This window comes from Rattus rattus, chromosome X, assembly GCF_011064425.1.
Source record: "Rattus rattus isolate New Zealand chromosome X, Rrattus_CSIRO_v1, whole genome shotgun sequence".
Lineage (NCBI taxonomy): Eukaryota > Metazoa > Chordata > Mammalia > Rodentia > Muridae > Rattus > Rattus rattus.
In genome coordinates, this window is record NC_046172.1 from 91151675 (window position 1) to 91177600 (window position 25926).

At 38.2% G+C, this 25926-nt stretch overlaps 1 pseudogene; it reads left to right on the plus strand.

Annotated features, from left to right (window-relative positions):
- Positions 1-1043: 1043 nt before the first annotated feature.
- Positions 1044-24430, plus strand: LOC116888082 (annotated as a pseudogene).
- The last annotated feature ends 1496 nt before the right edge of the window (positions 24431-25926 follow it).

A 25926-nucleotide genomic window follows, 5' to 3' on the forward strand; every position in this document is an offset into this window, starting at 1 on the left:
TCATAGCCATTCTGACTGCTATAAGGTGGAATCTCAGGGTCATTTTGATTTGCATTCTCTGATCACTAAGGCCTTTGAACATTTCTTTAGGTGATTCTCAGCCATTAAAGATTCCTGTGTTGTGAATTCTCAGTTTAGTTCTATAACCCATTTTTTTATTGGGTTGTTTGGTTTTTTGGTGGTTAGCTTCTTGAGTTCTTTATATATTTTGGATATTAACCCTCTATTGGATGTGGGGTTAGTGAAGATTTTTTTTTCCAATCTATAGGTGGCCAATTTGTCTTTATTGACTAGGTCAATACAGAAGATTTGCCATACAGAAGATTTCCAGTTTCATGGGGTTCCATTTATCAATTCTTGGTCTCAGAGTATGAACCATTGGAGTTCTGTTTAGGAAATTTCCCCCTGTGCCAATGAATTAAAGGCTCTTTCCCACTTTCTCTTCTATTAGATTCAGTGTATCTGGTTTTATGTTGAGGCCCTTGATTCACTTGGACTTGAGCTTTGTGCATGATGACAAATCTGGGTCTATGTTCATTTTTCTACAGACAGACAGACAGTTAGACCAGCACCATTTATTGAAGATGCTTTCTTTATTCCATTGTATATTTTTTGGCTTCTTTGTCAATTATCAAGTGAGCATAAGTGTGATTTTACTTCTGAGTCTTCAATTCTATTCCATTGATCAACCTGCCTTTCTCTGTACCAATACCATGCAGTTTTTATCACTATTGCTCTAGAGTAGAGATGAAGGTCAGTGATGGTGATTTCTCCAGTCGTTCTTTTATTGTTAAAAATTATTTTTGCTATTCTTGTATTTTGTTGTTGTTTTTGTTTTGTTTTGTTGTTTTTATTTGGTTTTTTGTTTTATTTTTTTCTTTCCAGATGAATTTGAGAATTGTTCTTTCCTTGTCTTTGAAGAATTGAGTTGACCCTTTCCCATTCCGGCCTAAGCAAAGCAGGCTTGTGGGCCAGTGACACCCAGGAATTAATTGGATTTTGGAACCCAGAAGGTCACAGATGGCTGTTCCACAGCTGTCATCATGCCACAAAATGAATATATTGAATTACACCACAAACAATATGAATATTGTTTGGACTACCATGAGAAAAAGAGAAAGAAAGAAGGTCAGGAGGCCCATGAACGTTCAAAGAAGGAGAAAAAAAAGATTGGCCTGAAGGCTAAGCTCTACCATACCAGCGCCATGGGGAGGAAATACAAATGAAAAAGGCCACTAAGATGCATGAAAAGAGAAACACCAAGCAGAAGGGGTGATAAGAAGACTCCACAGAGAGCAGTCCCTGCCTATTTGCTGGGCAGAGAGGGGCAGTCGAGAGCAAAAGTACTTTCCAACATGATTAAGCAGAAACAAAAAGAAAAGGCAGGAAAATAGGAGGTCCCTCTACCCAAAGTTCTTGCCCAAGAAGAAACAGAAGTATTGAAAGTTATTCAAGCAGGAAAAAGAAAAAAGAAGGCATGGAAGAGAATGGTTACAAAAGTCTGCTTGGTTGGTGATGGTTTTACAAGAAAACCACCTAAATATGAAAGGTTTATTAGGCCAATGGGTCTACATTTCAAAAACCCCATGTCACACAACCTGAGATGAAAGCTACCTTTTGCTTACCTATACTTGGTGTGAAAAAGAATCCATTGCCCCATTATATACAACCCTGGGTGTGATAACCAGAGGTACAGTCACTGAAGTGAATGTGAGCGAGCTGGGCCTTGTGACACAAGGAGGCAAGGTCATTTGGTGAAAGTATGCCCAAGTTACCAACAATCCGGAAAACGATGGGTGCATAAATTCAGTTTTGTTGGCTTGACAGTGACGTCATACAAGTCATTCCACTCACTATGGAAGACTACACACTGTCAGGAAAACACCATTGCTGTGATCTTTCTGAACTACCAATCAGCCTTACCCCATGTGTAGTCATCAAAACGTATTTATTAAATTATAAAGGAAAATAAAACACTGCCCAAGTTTACAGCTGGTTTGGGGCAAAAAAAAAAAAAAAAAAAGTTGAGATTTTTGACGGGGATTGCATTGAATCTGTAGATTACCTTTGGTAGGATGGCAATTTTTACTATGTTAATTCTGCCAATCCATGAGCATGGGAGATCTTTCCATTTTCTGAGATCTTCTTTGATTTCTTTCTTGAGAGACTTGAAGTTATTGTCATACAGATCTTTCACTTGTTTGGTTTGAGTTACCCCAAGATACTTTGTATTATTTACCTGTAGCTATTGTGAAGGGAGTTGTTTCCCTAATTTCTTTCTCAGCCTCTTTATCATTTGTATAAAGGAAAGCTACTGATTTATTTGAGTTAGTTTTATATCCAGCCACTTTGCTGAACTTATTTATCAGCTGGAGAAGTTCTCTGGTAAAATTTTTGGGGTCACTTATGTATACTATCATATAATCTACAAATAGTGATATCTTTATTTCTTCTTTGTCAATTTATATCCCCTTGATCTCTTTTTGTTGTTTTATTGTTCTAGCTAGCACTTCAAGTACTGTATTGAATAGATATGGGGAGAATGGTCATTCTTGTCTTGTCCCTGATTTTAGTGGGATTGCTTCAAGTATTTCTTCATTTAATTTAATATTAGCTGTTGGTTTGCAGTAAAATGCTTTTATTATATTTATGTATGGGTCTTGAATTCCTGAATTCTCCAATAGTTTCAACAAGGAGGGCTGTTGCATTTTATCAAATGCTTTTTCTGCATCTAAGGAAATGATCATGTGATTTTTTTCTTTGACCTTGTTTATATAGTGAATTACGTTAATGTATTTGTGTATATTGAACTAACTTTGCATCTCTGGGATGAAGCCTACATGATCATGGTGAGTGATGCTTTTGATGTGTTCTTAGATTCAGTTTGCAAGAATTTTCTTGAGTATTTTAACATCGATATTCATAAGCGAGATTGGTCTGAAGTTCTCTTTTTTAATAGGAGTCTTGTGAGGTTTAGAGTGGCTTCATAGAGTAATTGTGGCTTCATAGAATGAATTAGGTCTTGTTCCTTCTGTTTCTATTTTATGAAATAGTTTGAGAAATACTGGTATCAGGTCTTCTTTGAAGGTCTGGTAGAATTCTGAACTAAATCCATCTGGCCCATGGTTTGTTTGGGTTTTTGTTTGTCTGTTTGTTTTGTTTTGTTTTGTTTTGTTTTGTTTTTTTATTGGGAGGTTTTTAATAACTTCTATTTCCTTATGGGTTATGGGCGTGTTTAGAAAGTTTACCTGCTCTTGATTTAACTTTGTTATGTGGTATCTGTCTAGAAAACCATCCATTTCATCCAGATTTTCCAGTCTTGTTGAGTATAGGCTTTTGTAGTAAGATCTGATAATTTTTTTTGAATTTCCTCATTTTCTCTTGTTATGTCTCCCTTTTCATTTCTGATTTTGTTAATTTGAATACTGTCTCTGCGTCCTCTGGTTAGTCTGGCTAAGGGTTTATCTATCTTGTTGATCTCCTCAAAGAACCAGCTTTTTGTTTTGCTGATTCTTTGTATTGTTCTCTTTGTTTCTATTTGGTTGATTCCAGCCCTGAGTTTGACTATTTCCTGCCTTCTACTCCTCTTGGGTGAATTTGCTTCTTTTTGTTCTAGAGCTCTCAGGTGTGCTGTTAAATTGCTAGTGTAAGATCTCTCAGTTTCTTTTTTTTTTTTTTTTTAAATTTTTTTTTTTTATTAACTTGAATATTTCTTATATACATTTCGGTATTATTCCCTTTCCGATTTCGGGCAAACATCACCCTCCCCCTCCCCTTCCTTATGGGTGTTCCCCTCCGACCCTCCCCCATTGCGCCCCCCATAACAGTCTAGTTCACTGGGGTTCAGTATTAGCAGGACCCAGGGCTTCCCCTTCCACTGGTGCTCTTACTAGGATATTCATTGCTACCTATGAGGTCAGAGTCCAGGGTCAGTCCATGTATAGACTTTAGGTAGTGGCTTAGTCCCTGGAAGCTCTGGTGGCTTGGCATTGTTGTACATATAGGGTCTCGAGCCCCTTCAAGCTCTTCCAGTTCTTTCTCTGATTCCTTCAACGGGGGTCCTATTCTCAGTTCAGAGGTTTGCTGCTGACATTCGCCTCTGTATTTGCTGTATTCTGGCTGTGTCTCTCAGGAGCGATCTACACTTCTGCACTTCTTTGCTTCATCCATCTTGTCTAATTGGGTGGCTGTATATATATGGGCCACATGTGGGGCAAGCTCTGAATGGATGTTCCTTCAGTCTCTGTTTTAATCTTTGCCTCTATCTTCCCTGCCAAGGGTATTCTTGTTCCCCTTTTAAAGAAGGAGGGAAGCATTCACATTTTGATCCTCCGTCTTGAGTTTCATTTGCTCTAGACATCTAGGGTAATTCAGGCATTTGGGCTAATAGCCACTTATCAATGAGTGCATACCATGTATGTCTTTCTGTGATTGGGTTAGCTCACTCAGGATGATATTTTCCAGTTCCAACCATTTGCCTACAAATTTCATAAACTCGTTGTTTTTGATAGCTGAGTAATATTCCATTGTGTAGATATACCACATTTTCTGTATCCATTCCTCTGTTGAAGGGCATCTGGGTTCTTTCCAGCTTCTGGCTATTATAAATAAGGCTGCGATGAACATAGTGGAGCACGTGTCTTTTTTATATGTTGGGGCATCTTTTGGGTATATGCCCAAGAGAGGGATAGCTGGATCCTCAGGCAGTTTAATGTCCAATTTTCTGAGGAACCTCCAGACTGATTTCCAGAATGTTTGTACCAGTCTGCAATCCCACCAACAATGGAGGAGTGTTCCCCTTTCTCCACATCCTCGCCAGCATTTGCTGTCACCTGAGTTTTTGATCTTAGCCATTCTCACTGGTGTGAGGTGAAATCTCAGGGTTGTTTTGATTTGCATTTCCCTGATGACTAAAGATGTTGAACATTTCTTTAGGTGTTTCTCAGCCATTGGCATTCCTCAGCTGTGAATTCTTTTGTTTAGCTCTGAACCCCATTTTTTAATAGGGTTATTTGTCTCCCTGCAGTCTAACTTTTTGAGTTCTTTGTATATTTTGGATATAAGGCCTCTATCTGTTGTAGGATTGGTAAAGATCTTTTCCCAATCTGTTGGTTGCCGTTTTGTCCTAACCACAGTGTCCTTTGCCTTACAGAAGCTTTGCAGTTTTATGAGATCCCATTTTCGATTCTTGATCTTAGAGCATCGCCATTGGTGTTTTGTTCAGGAAATTTTTTCCAGTGCCCATGTGTTCCAGATGCTTCCCTAGTTTTTCTTCTATTAGTTTGAGTGTTTCTGGTTTGATGTGGAGGTCCTTGATCCACTTGGACTTAAGCTTTGTACAGGGTGATAAGCATGGATCGATCTGCATTCTTATACATGTTGACCTCCAGTTGAACCAGCACCATTTGCTGAAAATGCTATCTTTTTTCCATTGGATGGATTTGGCTCCTTTGTCAAAAATCAAGTGACCATAGGTGTGTGGGTTCATTTCTGGGTCTTCAATTCTGTTCCATTGGTCTATCTGTCTGTTTTCTTTATCAGTGCACTCTGCACTATAAATTTTCCTCTTAGCACTGCTTTCATTGTGTCCCATGAGTTTGTGTGTGATGTGTCAACATTTTCATTAAATTCCAGGAAGTCTTTAATTTCTTTGTTTCTTAAACCTATTCTTTGATTTTAATGACTGGGGACAGATCCTACTGTGACAGCAAGAGTTTCTCCCTACAAAATCAAAACATCATTTATAGTACATATTCTTTATGAACACTCAAACAATATAAATTTATAGAAAATACATATAACAAGTCATTTATAACCTTGCTTCTACATATATAAAATACTGTGCATATCCTTTCGTACCACACTATATTGTACTATACTGCAATAGCCTATACTAGACTTCATTATACTTCAGCTTACAAATTCATTTCATTTATGCTATATTCTACCTTTATTCTACACAATGATATTTTCTGACAACTAAGAAGCACATTTCTAATCAACAAACACTTTAATATATAACAAACTAACTTTAGACAAAATATAGCTACCCGAGTTCTCTGAACAGTGAACTAAAACAGTTTTAAGAAGTGATTTCCCTCAGAAGTTGTAACCACAAACTGCCTCGACGTGAGTTTCTAGTTGAGAGACTCATGTGACTTGTTCAACATTTAAAAGAATATTATGGGGTTAGGGATTTGGCTCAGTGGTAGAGCGCTTACCTAGGAAGCACAAGGTCCTGGGTTCGGTCCCCAGCCCCAGAAGAAAAAAAATAAATAAATAAAAGAATATTATGTAATGTAAAGTGACCCAGTTTGGTAGAATCATCCAGAATACTGGCAAAAGCAAATACCAAACTTTTCAAGAATTCTAACCAAACATCTTTATCTTTCCCCCGTCTCTCTTTGTCTTGCTCACTGTCTCTCTGTATGTGTGTGCATGCATGTGTGGGTGCATGCATGTGTGTGTGTGTGTGTGTGTGTGTGTGTGTGTGTGTGTGTGTGTGTGTCTTTGTGTCTGTGTGTCTCTGTATGGGAATTGCATCCATTACTTTTCTGTTGCTGTGATAAAATTCCATAAACAAAATAATGTAAGCAAGGAAGATTTTATTTGGAGGGATAAAAGTCAGTCATGTCTGAAAAGTGGCAGGCGAGGCAGCTGGATCAGCAAGCTTAGACACAGACAGGACACAGAAAACAACTAGAAATGGCATGAGTCTTCAAACTCTTAAATCTAGCCTCCAGTGACATAATTCCTACCGTAAGGTCACACCCGCTAAACCTATTCAAATGAGCCACCAGCTAGGACCACATATTTATATGCCTGAGATAACAGAAACTTTCACCATTATGCAAACCTCCACAGAAGACATATCATTAAGTAATATATCTAGGTATATATCTAGAGAAACTCTTACTTATGCAATGGGACAATGTGTAAAACATGTCTGTAGCACCAGCAATATTATTCATCAAAAACGCAACTAAGACACTGTTGAGACAATTTGATTGGCAAAACTCAAGCTCAGATCCCAAGTTCACTCTCCAAAATCCATATAAAAAGTTTTAAAAACTGAATGTGGAAGTGCTACAAAGGGGAAGCTTGCTGAGTTCTTAACGAAACACTGTTTTTTTTTTTTATTTCATAAAAGTAACCTTAATGTCACGTGTTATGAGAACTCAGAAATTTTCCTTTTGCTATATATGGTATCACATGACCAAAATCCCAATATTGATGAAACAAAAGCAGGAAAAGCACTGCCATTTCCAGGTCATCTGGCTTACATATCAAGTTTTAGGCCATCCAGGGCTACATAGGGAAGTCCCTGTCTCTCAAAACCCAAAGAAATCATAGATGTTCCAACTTTAGGCCTGCATGGTGATACACATACACCTGGGTCATGACATAATGATGCCACCTTCAAACATCATTCTGGCCCAACCTCCAGACATATATATAAATTTATACTAAGAGAAGAATAGTACAGTCTTCTTTGGTAAGTTGATCTGAATGCCTGTTTTTCCCCCCAAATAAATCTTTTAGAACTTATTTTTAAGTGTACAGATGTGTGTATGTTTCTGCATGACAAAGAGAAAATCTCTCCCTACCACCTCTCTCTCTCTCGCTCTGTGTGTGTGTGTTTGTGTGTGTGTGTGTGTCTATGTATGTGTCTGTGTCTGTGTGTCTGTATGTGTGTGTGTGTGTGTGTGTGTGTGTTTGTGTGTGTGTGTGTGTGTGTGTGTGTGTGTGTGTGTGTGTGTGTGTGTGTGTGTGTGTGTGTGTGTGTGTGTGTGTCTGTGTGTGTGTGTGTGTGTGTGTCTGTGTCTGTGTCTGTGTGTCTGTGTGCATTTGTCCATTCAAGCCAGAAGCAATAAATTCCCTAAAGCTGAAATTCTGACAATTATAAACACCAAGCATAAGTTCTGGGAACTGAACTTGGATCCTCTGTAGAGGCAGAAAACATTCTTAACTACTAAGCCATCTCTCTAGCCTCCAAGTACAAATTTTTAATTATTTATTTTATTGTTTTTTCCGGATTTTCTTTTCTTTTGTTTGTTTGTTTGTTGCTTCTGAGACAGGATATTACTGGCCTCAAATTTATGATCCTTCTATCTTTGTCTCTGCTTCAGCCTCCTAAGTGCTAGAATTATAGGCAAGGGTTATATTGCTTTCTTTATAAACATGCATTAGGAACATTTTCACATGCATAGAAATGTAGGTAGAGTGGTATAATGAAGTTCATACAGAGCTATTCCTTAAAATATGTAACAAATATCACAACATTTGCTTCACTTATCCTTTTTTTTATTTCTATAGTACTTTAGAACAAATCCATGCATATCAGCAAGCGCCTCCATGCTAAGCACCTATAAATCATGTAGACAATTTTTATTACGCATCTACAGTGACAGCGCACAAAATAACATGAACAAATCATTCCTGTCATCTAAAACCCTGTGCATATCCATGTCTCTAAGATTGGTTCAAAATTTAATAATTATTTTTGTTTGTTTATTGGTTTTTAATTAAAATATAACTACATAATCTCCCTTTCCCTTTCTTCACTCCAATCCTGCCTGTGCCCCCTCCCCCAAATTCATGACTTCTTTTTCTTTAATTGTTCTTATTATATACATATAAATACATAAGTATATAAACACAGCCTGCTGGGCACATTTAGTGTTACTTGTAAGTACATAATTTCAACACTGTGCACTTTTTAGTGGAACTATATTTATTTGCACGAAGGTGTGATTTTAGTTTGGTTGCTGTTAATGTCACTGCTGTCGTGGTGGTTGTAGTTGCTATGGTTGGTTTGTTTGGTGTCCTGGAAGTTTCATGCATGCTAGAGATGTCCTCCACTGGGCTACAATGAGTGCTGACATAACACTTATTTTTAAACTACCCTTTTATATTCATTGTTCAGGATCATTCCAGTGACACCAAGAGTAGCCGTTTCTCCACTAAATGTAGAGAAATTTGTCCCTAACCCAACTAATTAATTCACTTACTGCCTATCAAGATGAACACTTGTTTACGAGTTGCCTTTCTGAAGCACAAAACAGAACAATCTGCTTCCTCCAAAAAGAAACCACAAGAAGATGCGTTTGCTAGCATCCTTGTCTTACCTGCTGCGAGCCTAGTTGCTATGTTGCTCTATCACCCAAAAGCTGCTCTCAAATGCACCAGCAGCAGCAAAATGGTTCTGTTTAGGAATCTCAGATCAGCCATAAAAGCCAGGAAATGATTCATATATATGGTTTATTATCCCATCATTGGCAAGAATGATTCGAAGCATTGATGATACAAGCAACATACGTTAGGAAGACATTCTGACCTGCTTTGACACCTGGTAGAAAGGTGTACACCATTCCTGTGAGAAATCATCACCAATCTTTTAAGGTCAAAGACTGTGACCTAAGAATTTCATTCAGCATTGGCTTCAAACAACCACTCACACATGTACACAAGGAGTGTAATAGGATTTTCCATTACTCTGCATCTCATAGCAATCCAACTAAAATTAGAAGTCAACTATTCATTAACAGAGGCTCAGTGTAGCCAAGCTTTACAGCACAATGCATCAGCTTAAAGGAATACAGCAAATTAGAAGTGTAACTTGGGAAGACCTCCAATGGATGTATGTTGTTAAATTCCGCAAATACTTTCCAGAATAGTAGCCATAATTCCCGTTTGTGGGAACATACACACGTCTACATATCCTTATGACATGTTTAAAGAAAAATGCCTGGAAACTGAAAAATGTGTCTCAAAAAATTACAGCAATGAAGGCAGTGGTCAATGCTATTTGGATTACTTGAAATTGTGCACTAGCAATGTGACCATATACCATGTATGTAATTTATGAGGAGAAAAACTAGAAAAGAAAATCTTAGGTGTATTTCCAGTGCCAAAGTGAAGTTGCAAGTTCACTCTGACAAGCTTTTCAATGTTTGCTATGAACAGACTCTGGGGCAGATGCCATGAAGTTAGAAACATGAATGAGCAATGCACCCTGTCCTCCAAGGACTTCTTTTCCCATTGTGACAGAACATGGACCCATGAACCGATTCTCTGAAAGTAGAGAAGCTTCTACACCTGTGAAAGGGAAAGCTGGAGATGTCCACCAGGGAGAATGAGAAAGGTGTCAGGAGCTGAGTAAGACTGTAAAGGCAAGACAGCCAGGTGGGTAAGAACATCCATTTTGTTCTATCGGGAGTCTGAGGGACACAGGCAGGGTATCCAAAGACTTCTCATAATCCCTCCATACTGCATAGACAGCTCTGTTCACGGATAGACTCTTCATTCTGGGCTCATTACCAACGAGAGCCTAGCCATGCTACAGCTCATCTAAAACTGTGAAAAAAATCCAAGAATTATTTCAATTTGGCTTTGAAAGGTGTTGTATCATTTTTTTTTCTTTTCCCCTCTGTAGCAGATTTAAGTTCCCTAATTATCTTCTGATCTTCAGATGCTAAAACGGGTTTCCTTTTTCTAGGCCCACGTTGCCAAAACTGTCTCCGTCTGACTCTTCCCATCACCCTCTACTCTGTACTTTCTCTCACAACCACCATCCTTACTCAGCTCAGATCTCATTCAAGTCACAGTGTCAGAGGTTCCCATTCTCAGAGGTAGGTGAATCAGTGGGAACTAATGGGTTAGTCACTAAGCCTTCCTTATCAATATGTTATTCTGTATTCAAAGAATACACTTTGAGGCTACGATGAACATGTCTCCTTAAAACTCCCAGATAAATAATTAGTAGTGAGAGTTTCAGCCAATGGTTCCAAGATTGAAACAGAAGCTTTTTGGAGTCCTTGACTCATCCTATCACTGTAGGTCTTTATGCTGGGCCATCTCTGCCTGGGCACAAAGGACTTCCAGGGAACAGATTAGATAAGACTCTCAGTGGTCTGGGTTTCTGCCATGTCACTTTCCTGCAGTCCTGGAACACTCCAGAGGAATCTAAAAACCTGGACTCTCAGCAGGTTTCTGGGCCATTTGGTTCCATCTTTAATGAATTTTTGACCTTGTATGTAAGCAAGTTCTTTTCATTAGGTTTGTCCTGCACTTACCTTCAACATTATTGTCATCCCAACTGACCTGGTCCCCAGAAAAGTTTCTGTGTTAAATCCAATAGAGAATGTATGGATTCACCCCTCCCTCTGCCCTATTAATAAAATCGAAACACTTCTACTGGAAAATAATTGAGAGCATCCTTTGTTGCTCTTCTGGAGAAGTCACTACAATTTTCAAATGCATCAGGCTCTTCTTTCCCAAACTGAGAAGGAAAGTTAATGCACTCCTAAGCACAGCTTTCCCATAACCAAGCAAATGCTATGGGAGACTCTTTCTCCCGATCCTACAGCAGTTCTTTGAGTAAGAAATAAAGGGATGCGTGTATCCATATACAGTCAAATTAAATGAACTCGATCATCAAAAGCAAGGGAGAGAAGCCCAATTGGGCTTTATGTGTGTTAGAGGAAGTTTTCAGTGTTAAAAGCTAATGTTTCTAGAGTGCCCAGTAAGCATATGGTACATGCCATGATTTGTACTTATCATGACAGACCCCCATAAAGCAGGTTCCATGATTGTTTTGACATGTATTAAGTGTAAAAGGTAAGTTTAAAAGGTTGGATAACCTGCCATGGGTCCTACAGAAAGTTTGTGAAAAATTCAAATCTAGAGAATCTGGCACTAGCCCCAGTAGCCTTTTGCCGCTGGGCCAGGAAAATCCTAGACCATCAGGGAAATCTGCAGGATGTTTTGACATAGGAACAACTGAAGTATAGGGATTTTTCCATCAGGGGAGACCCGCAGTTCCTGGGGTATGGAAGAGCATTAGGTAGGGCAATGTGTAGGAGAAGTAAACCAGAATGCAGTGAGAATCCCATCATCATCCTGTCCTTGGAATCCTGATGGCCTCTAGGTCCCAGAAGGACAGAAAGGCACAGGCAAAAGCAACACTCAAGCAAGCTGGGCATTCAGCTTGGCAGGAATCCATCAGGAAACCAACTACAAGGGTAACTTAATGTTGAACTCCATATTTTTAGTCAAAGATTCCAAATATCTCCCCTTCCTACACAGAACACATAAGATATCACTCAACCTGCATGTATATGCAAACAGTAGTCTAGGCTGTGGTGCTAGGAATCAAAGCAGAAAGAAAGCCTTAGTTTACAGTGATAATGTTAAGATCTTCCACTTTAGGGAAAACAAGGATTTCTTAGACTTCAATTTTGTTATCATATCATGCCTGAAACTGTTTATTGAAACAAAGCCTCACTATGTTGCCCAGGCTGGTCTTCAACTCTTGATACTTTATGTCTTGCACCACTGAGATAATAAGAGGGGATTTATGGATGGGAAATCAGAAAAGGGAGTAACATTTGAAATGTAAATAAAAAATATCCAATAAAAAAAAGTGTGTGCCACCATGCCTGAGATGATTCCTATCTTGAGACAAAATTACCTTGGCATGGCTCTTCTTTTGTTGAAATGGAAACAACGGAAACTATGTCTTTGTCTGGAGAATGTCCCCTTTTACTCACAGGCAGTAGTGGATGCAAGCTGCTGAAGGGTGTCCCCTCAAAATGTCCCTTAGTACTTTCAAATTTGGCACTACTAGATGCAATCTGTTTTTTTTTCTCTGTTTCTCTTTGGACCATGAAGTAGAAATAAAAGTCACTATCCGCTATGAGAGGTGGGAAAAAATAATCCATTGCCTAAATACTGTATCCAGTAGCACATAGGAAGGCAAGTCTTAGAAAATGGTGCAGAGGAAATTCTATGTATTTTGAACGACTTCTAGTCCCCTTTTTGAATCATTCTCCCATCCAGATATAATTCTTGTGGTAATACCAGAATGATAGACTGAAAATGGTCCTAAAATGTATTCAGTCACCTTTGAGGTTGTGGTTGGAGAATAACATTTTGATTGTAATAATTGTAATTGGGATCTGGCTATTAGATCCTACCTTTGACTATTTTGAGGAAGAGGAGCTTAATTGAAATTGAAAGTGGGGCTCACCTTTAAATCAATCCTGCAAAATACAAAAGTCTCAACCCATAATAAATTGGGCTGAAATGCGAGCTTGGCACCTGAGAGTGCTTACCATTCTTGCAGAGGACCTTGGTTCACTTCACAGCATCTCCCTCACAACTACCCATAACTCCAGTTCCAGACAAGCTGATGCTCCCTGGTCTCCTGGATGCATGCGGTGCATGAGTTTATGTAAACTCATGCAGGAACAAACACATAGATAAATTAACTAATATATTAAGCTAACACAGGAAACACAGGAAAATAAGAATATTCCTATCAATGCCAAAGTGAACAGTACATCGGGGGCTATGATGCCTCTGAAAGCCACCCTTCATGGTTAAACTATTTGTTTTACCACTTGCTGAGAGTATCAATGTCCTGATAGCTTTAAGGTGTACTCTCTTTGAGAATTGTATGACCCTAAAAGTGATTCTTTATCACACCCTATACCTGATGCTCATGACTAGCTCTATGTGTATTATAGGGAAATTTAACTTGTCATTAAAATATCTTGATACAAACAAATTCTAACCATACGGTATCACTATGAAGTCTGCCACTTAAGGAGGAAATAGCATTGATTTTATCCAGAAAGTTACAGAAGCAGGAATACTGCCCATTTCATTCTGAGAGGTCAGCATTGTTCTGATACCAAACTCATACCAATCTATCCAAAGAACCAAATCAAAGATGAGTGCCTCTCCTAAACAAAGATACAAAAATCAAATAAAATATTTAGCAAATAATATTCAACAACATAAAAAATGACACATCATGGTTAAACGGGGTATATAGAATAATTGAAAGATGTATTTACTATTATAAAAATCAATGTAATATATCATATTGACAGAATATCCTTAAAGTATGATAACCTCAATAGAAATATAGACATTATTTGATAAAATATAACATTTAATCCCGATTCTTTTTAATATCCATTATAGTAACAATTAAGAATTTCTTTTATATAATAAGGAACATATATGAGGGGAAATCTCCATTTAATTTTAAAATTAATGTTGAAAGACTAAATGATTTCTCCCTAAAATTAGACACAAGAAAAGAATTTCTTTATTTCCATTCAACATTGTACTGAAGATTTGTTCCATATAATGAAGCAAGAGATATAAAAAACATTCCAACTAAAAATAAATAGGAAAAACCGTTTCTATTTGAAGATTTCATGATGGCCATAATAAAAAATACTACAATATAAGAGCTGCTATAATTAATGAATAAATTTAGTAACAATGAGCAAAGTAATATTAATTTTGTCAAATAATTAAATATCTAGCAACCAACAATAGAAATTTAAAATTTCAGAAAACAATACCATACACAAAAGCAACAATATAATGAATATTTGTTAATAAAGATAACAAAATAGCCTAGAATATGCTCCAAAAATGGTGATAAAAAAGATTTGAATGAATGGAAGAAATAAACTGTGTTAGTGGGCCAGAAACCTGAGGAATGCTAAAATAAAAGTTGTTTTCCAAATGTGAGTTGTCTCCAATTTAGTCTACAGATTCAACACTATCACAAGCAAAATAGACTAGGTGCAAAATTTTATGTGAGAGTACAATGTAGAATGGCCCACAAAAGTTCAAAAATCAACTGTTGGAGGACTTCTGCTATCTGAGTTCAAGATAATTAAACATAACCCAAGACACAGTGGTATTGTCATAAAGATGAACAAGCAAAGCACTGCCACTGAAAGGACAGTTTAGAGATTCCCATATTTTGGGGCAATATATTTTAGTTTGATAATATTTTGATTATTATGGGATAATTATGTATATTTTGGGGCATTAATTTAACATATATTTCCAGCATTGTTGATCCAATTTAGGTAATTAAGATTTCTTGTTCCTTATCATTTACCTTGAGCCCTTGACCTCCTCTATTCTATCTACTAAAAAAATATATAATGAGCTATTATAGGCTATATTCAGCCCACTGTTTCATAAAACACCAAGATTTAGTTTATCTATATATATTCCATATATATTTTACTATTCAGTACTCCTATCCTTCATACTTTTTAGTTTCTATTCATTACTTCTTTTATATTTTTATATTATAATATAATTATGTCATTTCCTCTTCTATTTCTCTCCCTCCAAACTTATATACCCTTCCCTGCTCTTTTTTTCAAAACTATTGTCTCTTGTTTCTCTAAGTGATATATATGTGTGTGTGTGTGTGTGTGTGTGTGTGTGTGTGTGTGTGTGTGTGTGTATACATACATATATGATTATTTTGGTATGGGTAACCAATTGCTGTTCTGGGAATGACTATTGTTGCACTCTCAGCACGCTTAGTTGTGTGTATGTCTGTGTACAGTGAACACTCATGCACATCATCATGTCTATTGCTTGAATACATTTATATTAATCTTCATTTACCATCTACATATTAAAAGAATGCAGTTCTTACTTCCTATATTTGGATTATATATCTTAACATTATATATGCCATTCCATCCATTTTGATACAATAACATGATTTCATCCTTTTTGTGGTTAGGCAAAATTCTATTGTGTATATATGCCACATCTTTATTACCCAGTCATCTATGGATGCTCACCTAAGATTATTCCATATATTCTAACTTGTGAATAGCACAAAACTAAGTGATTTTTGATGATCTTAAAACCAAAGAATTTCTTGCAGGTAATAATAGCCTGCTTAAAATTACAAATAAATGGTTTCACGGAGCAAAGGATGTGAGTTCTGATAAAACCTGAGAGGGCTTCTTAGCTGACAAGGAAATGGGGACCTAAATCCTACAAACACAAGGAACTAAACTCTGTAACCACCTAAAATTATAACTTTGGAAGCGCTTTCCCCACAGAGACTTCTCATAAGACCTCAGTCTCACTACTCACTTAAACACAGTTGCACTGCTTTGAACCTCTGACCTACAGAACTCATCTGAGTAAACAAATGGAGAGTGCTGAAAGTTAGGAAGTACATGGGGATTTGTCCCACAGCAATGGAAAATCTATACAGCCAATAAAACCTGCGAAATAGAATAGAATATGTGCAAACAAATGTAAAAACTCAACAGTATCAAAGTAATCCATTAAAATAAACAAAATATTTGAACACGAACTTCACCAAAATAGACGTTTAGATGGCTGTGAAGCACTTCAACAGATTTTCAAAGTTATATGTCACTAAGAAACATAACTTAAAACCATAATGTCATACAATTTCTTACATTTTAAAATACCTAAACATTTTAATGACTATAACAACCGAGAGTAACAATGTATGGCAAATGGAATTCTCACAAATCGCTGTCGTGTATATAAAATGTATTAACATAAAATCAGTTTGATAATTAAAATATTTACACAAGTTAAGTGAAAACACACTTTTATTCACAAATGTTCATAGAACATATTTGCAATTCTCTTAAAATTTTAAAACATAAGAATAATGAATGAATGAACAATATTATATAATGAACGTATTGAAATAATATTGTTCATTCATTATTCTTATATATATGTATATATCAAAATTATTACACAGATATATATATATAAATTATATGTATATATCAATATCAAAATCCATTCATTGATTATTCTTTTGGTTTTCATAATTATTTTAAAAGTTTAGGTAATTTAATGTGTGAGTTTTATCTGACTTTCAGAGGGATTATCTTAAAAATCAACCATTCTGTTGAATATGTGTTACAGTTTTATTCATATACAATTTCAAAACATGCAAAACAATCTGTAGTTGCACCAAACAAATTAGTACTTGCCTAGGTACAGGGCAGGGAATTAAAGAAGATAGAGAGGTGAATTTATAAAAGAGCACAGGAAACCCTTTTAATGTGATAGATGTATTCCTTATATTGGTGTTGATGATGGTCCACATAAGTTTAAGCATTAAATTGAGTAAGTTAGCCAGCCCACATACGTAAATGTACAGACAATATATTGCAGTCAAGGAATATTTTCAGTTATGAGTATGCTCATAAGAGATGACAACTACTGGATAAATGCATTGCTTTTCCAAGATATTTCCTTTGACGGCAATGTTTCCTATGCCTTCATTCAAAAGAATATCTAAAACTCAGACTTCAGTGTGGCATAAGAGGATGCTTTATCCACATGTGCCAGGGACAAAGGTTTGGTTCTGAATTCTGTCTACCTGAGAGGTGTATGATTCTAGGTACGTTACTTTACTTCTCTATGTTTAGTTTCCCCCTTTGAAAAGAAACAAAAGAAATCTCACCATCCATAATACACACACACACACACACACACACACACACACACACACAAACACACATATAATACAACACAGATTTCTTAAAGTTCTACTATGTGCCTAATGCTGTGGACAAAAAAAATAAGACTTTTGACAGAAATATGTGCTTTTAAAGGATGCCTCTAATTTTACGAGTAAGACAGAATTAGGTTTCACATGATTTCCGCAGACTATACTGGACTATAACAAACACCTAGGAGAGCATTTACTACTCTATGGTCAAAGGTACAGTAATTAATACATCCATATATCCTAATGTCTATCTGTATATGGATGACTCCTGTGTCCAATTGCCCCCAGCACTTGCTGACTTTCCATTAAATAAAATTAGCATTTTATGACCCTTTCCTAGGAAACTTTGGTAATTAAAATGTAAGTCTGTCAGATTAAAGTACCCCTGGGTTTCAACCACATTCAGCAATCAATTTAGTAGCCGCTTTTAGATGAAATGTTGGGAAGAGCAAGTTAGGGATGAAGACATGGTGTGGCCTGAATAACTCAGACTTGTAAGAAAGGCACAGAACTCCTCAGATCACACGCCCTACGTAAACCTCTGCTGGCTGCTGATCTCATGGAGAGTGTAAGTCTAGGAAGCCAAGTATGCTTGGGTTGCCACACAAAGTCCCATATAAAAAAATCAGGGACACAACCTGGGAGCATAGTAACAGAACCGCAACTGCTTGTTTCCTTGTGCTTAGGTATGTGCAGGGTTGACACGGAACCCAGAGCCTTGCTCATGCTGAATCACTGAACTATATGCACAGCACAAAGGTGTCAGGGACATTGGTTTGTTTGTTTTCCTTGCTGTTTATTCTCTCTCTCTCTCTCTCTCTCTCTCTCTCTCTCTCTCTCTCTCTCAATCTCACCATGTAGTCCAGGCTGTTCCAGAACTCACTCTGTGGCCCAAACTGGCCCAAAATGTGATCATCCCGGCCCCACCTCGGAAGTGCTGTGATGAGGCACCACACCAAGTCTTCAAGCCTAGTTTTTGCTCTTCCTCATGCAACATTGCTTGAGTAAGAAAAACCCTTCAGGTTGCACAATTGTGTGCTTCAATTAGAGTGGGAGTGCCTTGTATCACTCTTTCTTGGACACATCTGGCCTGCCTCCTGCTCCTTTCTCCTCCCTGAGCCACATCTATGTTTACAAGCTGTTCTTTGCTGCATGGAAAGTGCCTCTTTTGCTAGAAATTGTCTTAGCTTGCAGTTGCCTTGGCATTCTTTCTCGGCTGCCAGTCTGTAATTAGACACTCTGCAAAGATTATTGGGAAGCAGCACAAGTGATGCCATCGCAGAATCAACACTCCTGAGGGAGTGGGAGCACACTGCTGTCCAAAAACAACAGAAGCCAAGCCCAAAGCCAATTTTCCTCCAGCACACTTGGGAACACCCCTAACACACACACACACACACACACACACACACACACACACACACACACACACACACACACTTCATTGAAATCAAAATCTTTTTGAGGAAGAGGTGCTGTTCAGATTTCCCAGGACCCACTACTACTAGCCTTACTGTTCATACCACATGCTCGCACTGTTTGTGCACAAGTGAAGAGAGATACGCCCTCCCTTCAGATAGACAGAGGAGGGCACAGATAATCCTGGACACCACCTCACCCATATCTGTGGCTGCTAATGCCGGGGTTGGATCTAGAACTCTGCCTCTTTGCTAAGTTACACCACAGTCAGAAGCTCAGCTTGTCCTCCTACGTGTAAGTAAGGAAAAGAAGAATAACTGGGCCCTAGAGAACCAGTATAAATTGGTTAAACTGAGAGCAGAATGATAGTTACCAGAGCCATATAATTGGGGCAAAAGAATAATAGGAATGTCTTCAGCAAATAAAGCACGGAACAACTAGGAAACAGTGAAAGGTCTCCCCTGGTGGAAATATGGACTCTAGGATGAATTGTGATGAGAACAAAGGCTGATGTGTCTAGTGGGAAAGGAGCACGTGTTGTGTTCAAGAGCATGGACTCACCAGACTGCCTTGTGGGAATCTTGGTTCCTTTAATCACTTGTAACATACTCCTGCCATCTTATTAAACCTGTGGCTCAGATTTCTCTCCTTAAAGACTGTGGCAGAATAGACTCACCCTAAGGGCATTTTGAAGGTTCAGTGAGTTCATACACATAGCTTGGAGTGGTAGCTGGTACAGAGAGCACTCGCCTGATGTTCCCTGTTATCGTTTTGATGAATGTGGCACACTGGTTCTAAACTGCTTCCCAAAGATCAGCAGATTAAAGGCTTAGGTCCCGACCTCGAACTATTGAGTGCAAAACTTGAGGACTTGGAAATTAGTGGGGGATCTTCCACTCCTATCCTCTCTCTAGTTTATTCTTAGCCATGTCTTGGGGAAGGATATGGCATCAAGTCTTTTAGTGTCTTCAATCTCTTTGTGGTCCTTCTCCATGACTTTTAGCTACATGCAGTCATCATCCTTCCTCAACTGCAGACTCAGATCTGCCTCAAGTTATATTAGTTGCCTTACCCAGCATTCTGGAACTCTGCCTCAGTTCACCCTTGCCACTGGCTTAGCCTTGAACTCTGAATCTAGTTCTTTTTCTCCCCACTTCTAACTTTATTCTCTATTTCACATTATTTAAGAAGCAATAATGTGGGTTGGGGATTTAGCTCAGTGGTAGAGCGCTTGCCTAGGAAGCGCAAGGCCCTGGGTTCGGTCCCCAGCTCTGAAAAAAAGAACCAAAAAAAAAAAAAAGCAATAATGTATAGTTGTTATTCTTTTTTACTTTGTGTCCATGTGCTATTTGTGCATGTTCATGTATGTGCATGTCCATGCGCAAATGTTGGGAGGAGATGTGTGTGAATGTATAGGTGCACCTGTCTATAGAGCTATCTAGAAGACAACTTTGAATGACATCCCTCAGGTGCTAGCCACTTTTTTTTTGAGACTGATTCCAAATAATCTTGGCAAGCTGGCCAGTGAGCCTCAGGGGTCTGCACATTTATGCCCACAAAGCCCTGGGATCACAAGTATGTGCTACCCTGCATGGTTTTTTTTCTTTACAAAGATTCTGTTGATTGAACTCAGCTCTTCATGCTTAAATGGCAACCACTTTATCCACTGAGCTATCTCTGCAGACAAATTTCCCTTTTATGTCTATATTGATTGTGCACATGAATTTTTTATTAAAGCATATCATGCACTTTTCTCAGAATCACTCCCATTGTCCACTCCCAGTCTACTTCTCACAAGTTGTCTTCTCTAATAAACCCCCTTCTAACTTTCATGTCACATAGAAATAAAATATAGGTGCCATGCATGAGAAAGAACATGCCAATTTTGTGTTTCCAGTTGTGACTTATTCCCCTAAATTTGGTGTCATCCAGGTCCATTCATGTCCTCCAATCCAAGTTCTGCAGATGATTTGATGACCCAGGCCCCTCAGTGACCCAGATACTCCATTGACCTTTCCTCACATTGTGCTATAACCTTTGCCCTTCTTCCTCTAATGCTGGAGCCGGTAACTCTTATAGCCTCAGAATCCCCTGAGAACTAGACTGCTGGCTAATTTTCATCAGTGCTCTAGCCACGAGAAGTCCAGTCCTGATCCCCAGTCCAGTCTGACAATGAGTCCTTACTATAATCTGACAGATTTCCATTAGATTGATCAAATTCCAGCCTGCCTGTACCTTTAGATTCTAAAGTTTAGAACATGTTTCTAGTTTCCTGTAATCATGTTTCACTCACCTGTCAAGACATCTGTGCTTCTTTTGGTTAAAACCTGACATGGTAAATATGTCAGAATTACCACCTGCCAAGCCTTGTTGTGCTGTGTGCTGACTGTTAGATCATAATTAGTTCCACTGCATGCACTGTATGGTCCGTGGGGTTTACTGTTGACCTTGGTTAGAAAGGAGGGGGGAGTACATCATGCAGGGCCAACATTGCTATGCTAAGGAGATTGAACTTGATTCTAGACAGTTGCCTTTGAGACTTTTCGTATCTCTTTGTGATGAAATCAAAGAATTGGAGCCTGCGTCTACAATTTACATACACATTTATTAATTTTTATATTTATATTTTATAGAGAAACAACTATAGAAATGTTGTGCACATGAGAGCACAAACACATATATTAAACAATGAATAAAAAGTCAGCCATTCACAGTTTTGAGTTCTTTATCCTCAGATTCATGTAATCAAGAATTGAAAATATTGGGGGAGGGTATGGATATGTAAGAATATACACAACCTTTTTCTTGTTATAAAGATACTCAGCCTCAGATCTAAAAAATACCTCACTTGGTGGTTGTGAGACATTTTATCATCAGCATTGGTGGTCTGTGGCCAAGGAACCATATCTGCCAATCCCATAAATTTGAGTAGCATAGCCCAAACTCTAGATTTGGATTTGGACTTCATGACTAAAGACCCAATCCCGCTGAAGTGGATGTGAGTTTGATGTTTATCAACACCAAATGTGCCAGAGAGTTAGTTACGCATCCTGCAATGCCACATAGACCCTTTTGTTATAACATTCAAGCACAGCCTAGATTTTTGCTTTTTTTTTTTTATCACCCTAGGTGATCAAAGAGTCTACTTTCATCATCACAATAGGACCACTCTAGGCAGCTAAAAGTGGTGCAAGAAATCATTCTCTAAGGTAGGGTAGATAAGCCTAAGACTTTCTTCAAGAACTTTGTGGTGGATTGGTGAAGTGTAACAATGGGAAAATGCTCCATGCTTCATTCCCAAGCCTGCCTATGGGTGGAGCTTCTAGAATAGCTCCAATGGTGTAGAGAAGATGTCTCCTAGAATTCTGTTATAACCATCATGACTGGTAGCTGTCTCTTGGGCTATAAATTCACCTCAGGAATAGGAAGCATCTTGGGCCTGGATACTACTTCAATAGTAAGCTAGTCTTGGGAAGTGACACAGCCTGTCTGCTTTGGCAATCTGTTTATTCATAGTGATTCTGACTGAATCCAACAGTGCGGGACCATACCTCTGTGACTGAAGATGAGAAACCTGGGGCCTGTGTGCACTGATTACTCTACTTTTTAGGTACTCATCTGCTTCCTTCAGAGCAACACACCCTGAGGGTTTGAAACAGATCTGTGGGTTGCTCGGCCCCTAGTGTTGAAAATAGGGATAACATATCCTAAGCAGACTCATGGCCAACCTGCACCTTGTCACCCCCTAGTGCTAACATAATGGAAGTGACTACAGGATCAAAGAAAATGAGGTGCTTATGTAGACTTTCTGGGACAGGCACAGATAAAGTCTGGCTAGGTAATGAGGCAGTGTTGGCATACTCCTTTAATCCCAGCACCCGGAAGGCAGAGGCAAGTGGATCTCTGTGAGTTAAAGATCAACCTAGTTACTTACTGAGTGAGGTACAGGACAGCCAGGACTACACAGAGAAATCCTGTCTTGAAAAACCAACCCTCCCCCCAAGAAAAGTCCTTCGATGCACAGATAACATCACACACCATAAGTAACAAGAACATATGCTGAGCCATGACCTTTTTTAGTCAAAATTAAGTGACAAGAGATGACTAGACAGTACAGGACTCGGGTAAAGAATTTAAAACAGCTTTCAAAGAAAACTCAATAAGCTAGAAGAAAACAAAGAAATTACTCAATACCTTAAGAGAAAAACTTCATAAAGATATGGAAGTAATTAGTGAAATGAAACAGAATTCTTGAGTTGAGTAATATGCTCAGTGAAATTTAAAATGAGAAAGAAGGTATCAATAACAGAATAGATCAAGTACAGGAAAAATGTAAGACGGGTTATTAAAATGTACAGTTTGAAGGCTTAGAAAGAACAGGGTGTTAGAAGGGATGAAGAGCGTTTACAGGAATTTGGGGAGAATAATTAGAGGGAAAATAATGGGTGTGGTGCTTTATCTTTATTTTCAACTTGACAGTTTAAAATCACACAGGAGACATGGGGTGTGCCTTTGAGGGGATTCTAGAAAGGTTTAACTAAGAAGCAAAGACTTATTCTGAGTGTGGGTAGCTCCATCCCAGAAATCAGGGCCCTGAGTTGAATAAAAAGGGAAAGAGATGAAGCATTCATCTCTCCCAGCTTCCTAACTGCAGCTACAATGCGATAAGATGTCTTACATTGTCACTCACCATGGGTTCCCACTGTGGTAGACAACGTCACTTTTAAAATCATAAATCAAGATAAACCCTTCTCCCCTTATGTTGCTTCAGCCAAAGATGTAGAAAGCAAACCGAAAGAAACCGCAGAATATCTCCCAAGCCTACAGAAGGACACAAACATCCAGGGACGGAAAGGCTAATGTGGTCAAACAGTTATATTTATTTCAACCATGACAGCCATGAATATCTTGTATTGGATGAGGAAACACTAAAAGCCTGATTTTCAAGGCTACACAAGAAGAGAAACAGATGGCACATATGAGAATCTCTTTTCTTCTCGGAGTAACGGTATAGACCAAGAGACAGCGGAATGCGGTATTCCCAGTACTGAGACAAACAGAAAAGAAGCCAAGAATACTATCCAGCAAAGCTGTCCTTGTAAATGAAGATGAGATAAGGACATTCCCAGAAGAACAAAGGCTGACTTAATGGAGCCACACCAGATCCGTCCCATAAGTGCTTAAAGAAGTTCTTCAAACTGAAAGGATGTTAATGAGGAAGAAGAAAATGTGAGAAGGGATAAAAGTAAGTGGCCAAAGTGTGCACACAGTTATAATATGCTAATACTAGAAACATGGGTAAACCATATGTGCACACAGTGTGGAGAGAAGAACAATTAAAAGGTTAAGCGGTAGTGAATAGAGAAATATTTGAAATGGCATATGAAAGTCAAAATAGGGGAAAGAAGAGGACAAGTGTTGTTTAAGACATCTCCCCTGTGTCTAGAAACTGAAGAATCCCTCTGCACGCTGCACGCTGCACGCTGCACGCTGCACGCTGCACGCTGCACGCTGCACGCTGCACGCTGCACGCTGCACGCTGCACGCTGCACTCTGCGCACTCTGCTCACTCTGCACTCTGCGCTCTGCACTCTGCACTTGATTGACATTCAGGCCTGTGCTCACTTCGGAGCAATCAGCTCCAGTGCTTGGCATTAAAGGCTATGGCAACTGAAGTAAGGAAACACATTTCCCCAAGAATGCTTTCTCCAGCAGGATGAACTTGCTAGAAGGGCTCTCCTAATGATTGTAGACAAGGCTCCGAGTGAAAACTGTAAATATGTACCTTTTATAAATGAAGAGAAAATGGCATTCAGTAAAAAGCAGAGCCTCCTAACCCTCCTAGATAATAAGCTGTTATTATGTTGATAGAGAACTCAGTTCTTTCAGAGCTCCCTGCTACAGTGCGACTGCACCGGGAGAGCTGGTCCAGGCCTGAAGCCTACAGCATTTCCCCTTCTACTCCCAGTTCCATAATTAAGAAAAAAAAAAGACATCTACCCTGTTTTTTTAACTCTGCTTTTATATCATATTAAGTTGCTACAATTTCAAAAATAGCTTACTATAATAAAAATGTCTTTTATAAGCCTCATGACAAGTACAAAACAAGCTTTATCATACAAAAACATAATAAACAAAGAAGCAATACACACACCACTAGAGCAAATCGTGAACCACCAGAGTAAGAGACTGAGAAGAAAATTAAAAGAAAGGAATCACAATAAATCTTTAAAAGAAGAGAAAATGGGTGTGATGACACTTATCGACTACTAATAAGCTTGGATGCAAATGGATTAAGTTCTCCAATTAATAAATATTGAATGATTTAATGGTATTAAAATTTTGTGACCCACTTTACAGGAAAACCTATTTACTTCTAAAGGTAGAGAATGAAAGTGAAAGTACTTCACATCCGGTAGCTGGTAACTTCCTGTAAATCCTGTTTCAGATAATGCAACACATTCTTCTGGTCTTGGGAATACACACACACACACACACACACACACACACACAAAGACAAAGACAACAGAGACAGAAAGGGAGCCTTCACTCCTAAACATATATATGCACACACAAAAATAATAAAAATAAAACCGTTGAACTTTCGTACATAATGATAGCATTGTTACATGTAAATGGAATTCTTGTCACTTTTTATTTAATTTGCTCTAAGGACTCTTTTATGTGGCCCTAGAACCGTGTAAACACAAGCAACAAAAAATAGACTTGGAAAAAATATATATATGTGTGTGTGTGTGTGTGTGTGTGTGTGTGTGTGTGTGTGTGTGTGTGTTTATGTGTATATTCAGCCCTAAAATAATCATGTAATATAAGCAACACTATACAGACTTAGCATGTTGTATTTATATATTTCTATTCACATACTATATATGTATATATTATGCGTTATATATAATCAAAATAGAAAAATGGGCCACAAATTTAAGAATAAGAGGACAGGAAGTTGGGAGGATTAGAGCGAAAGGACACAGAAGGAGTTGGAAAGAGGAAAGGGAAATATGTGGTGATTATATTTCAATTATAATTAAAAATGGAAAAATATTTCATATTTTCAGTTGTGAGCCTAGCATTTAATAGCTAAGCCATCTCTACAGCCCTAGAAAAATATTTTAAACAAAAAAAATTTGATTTAG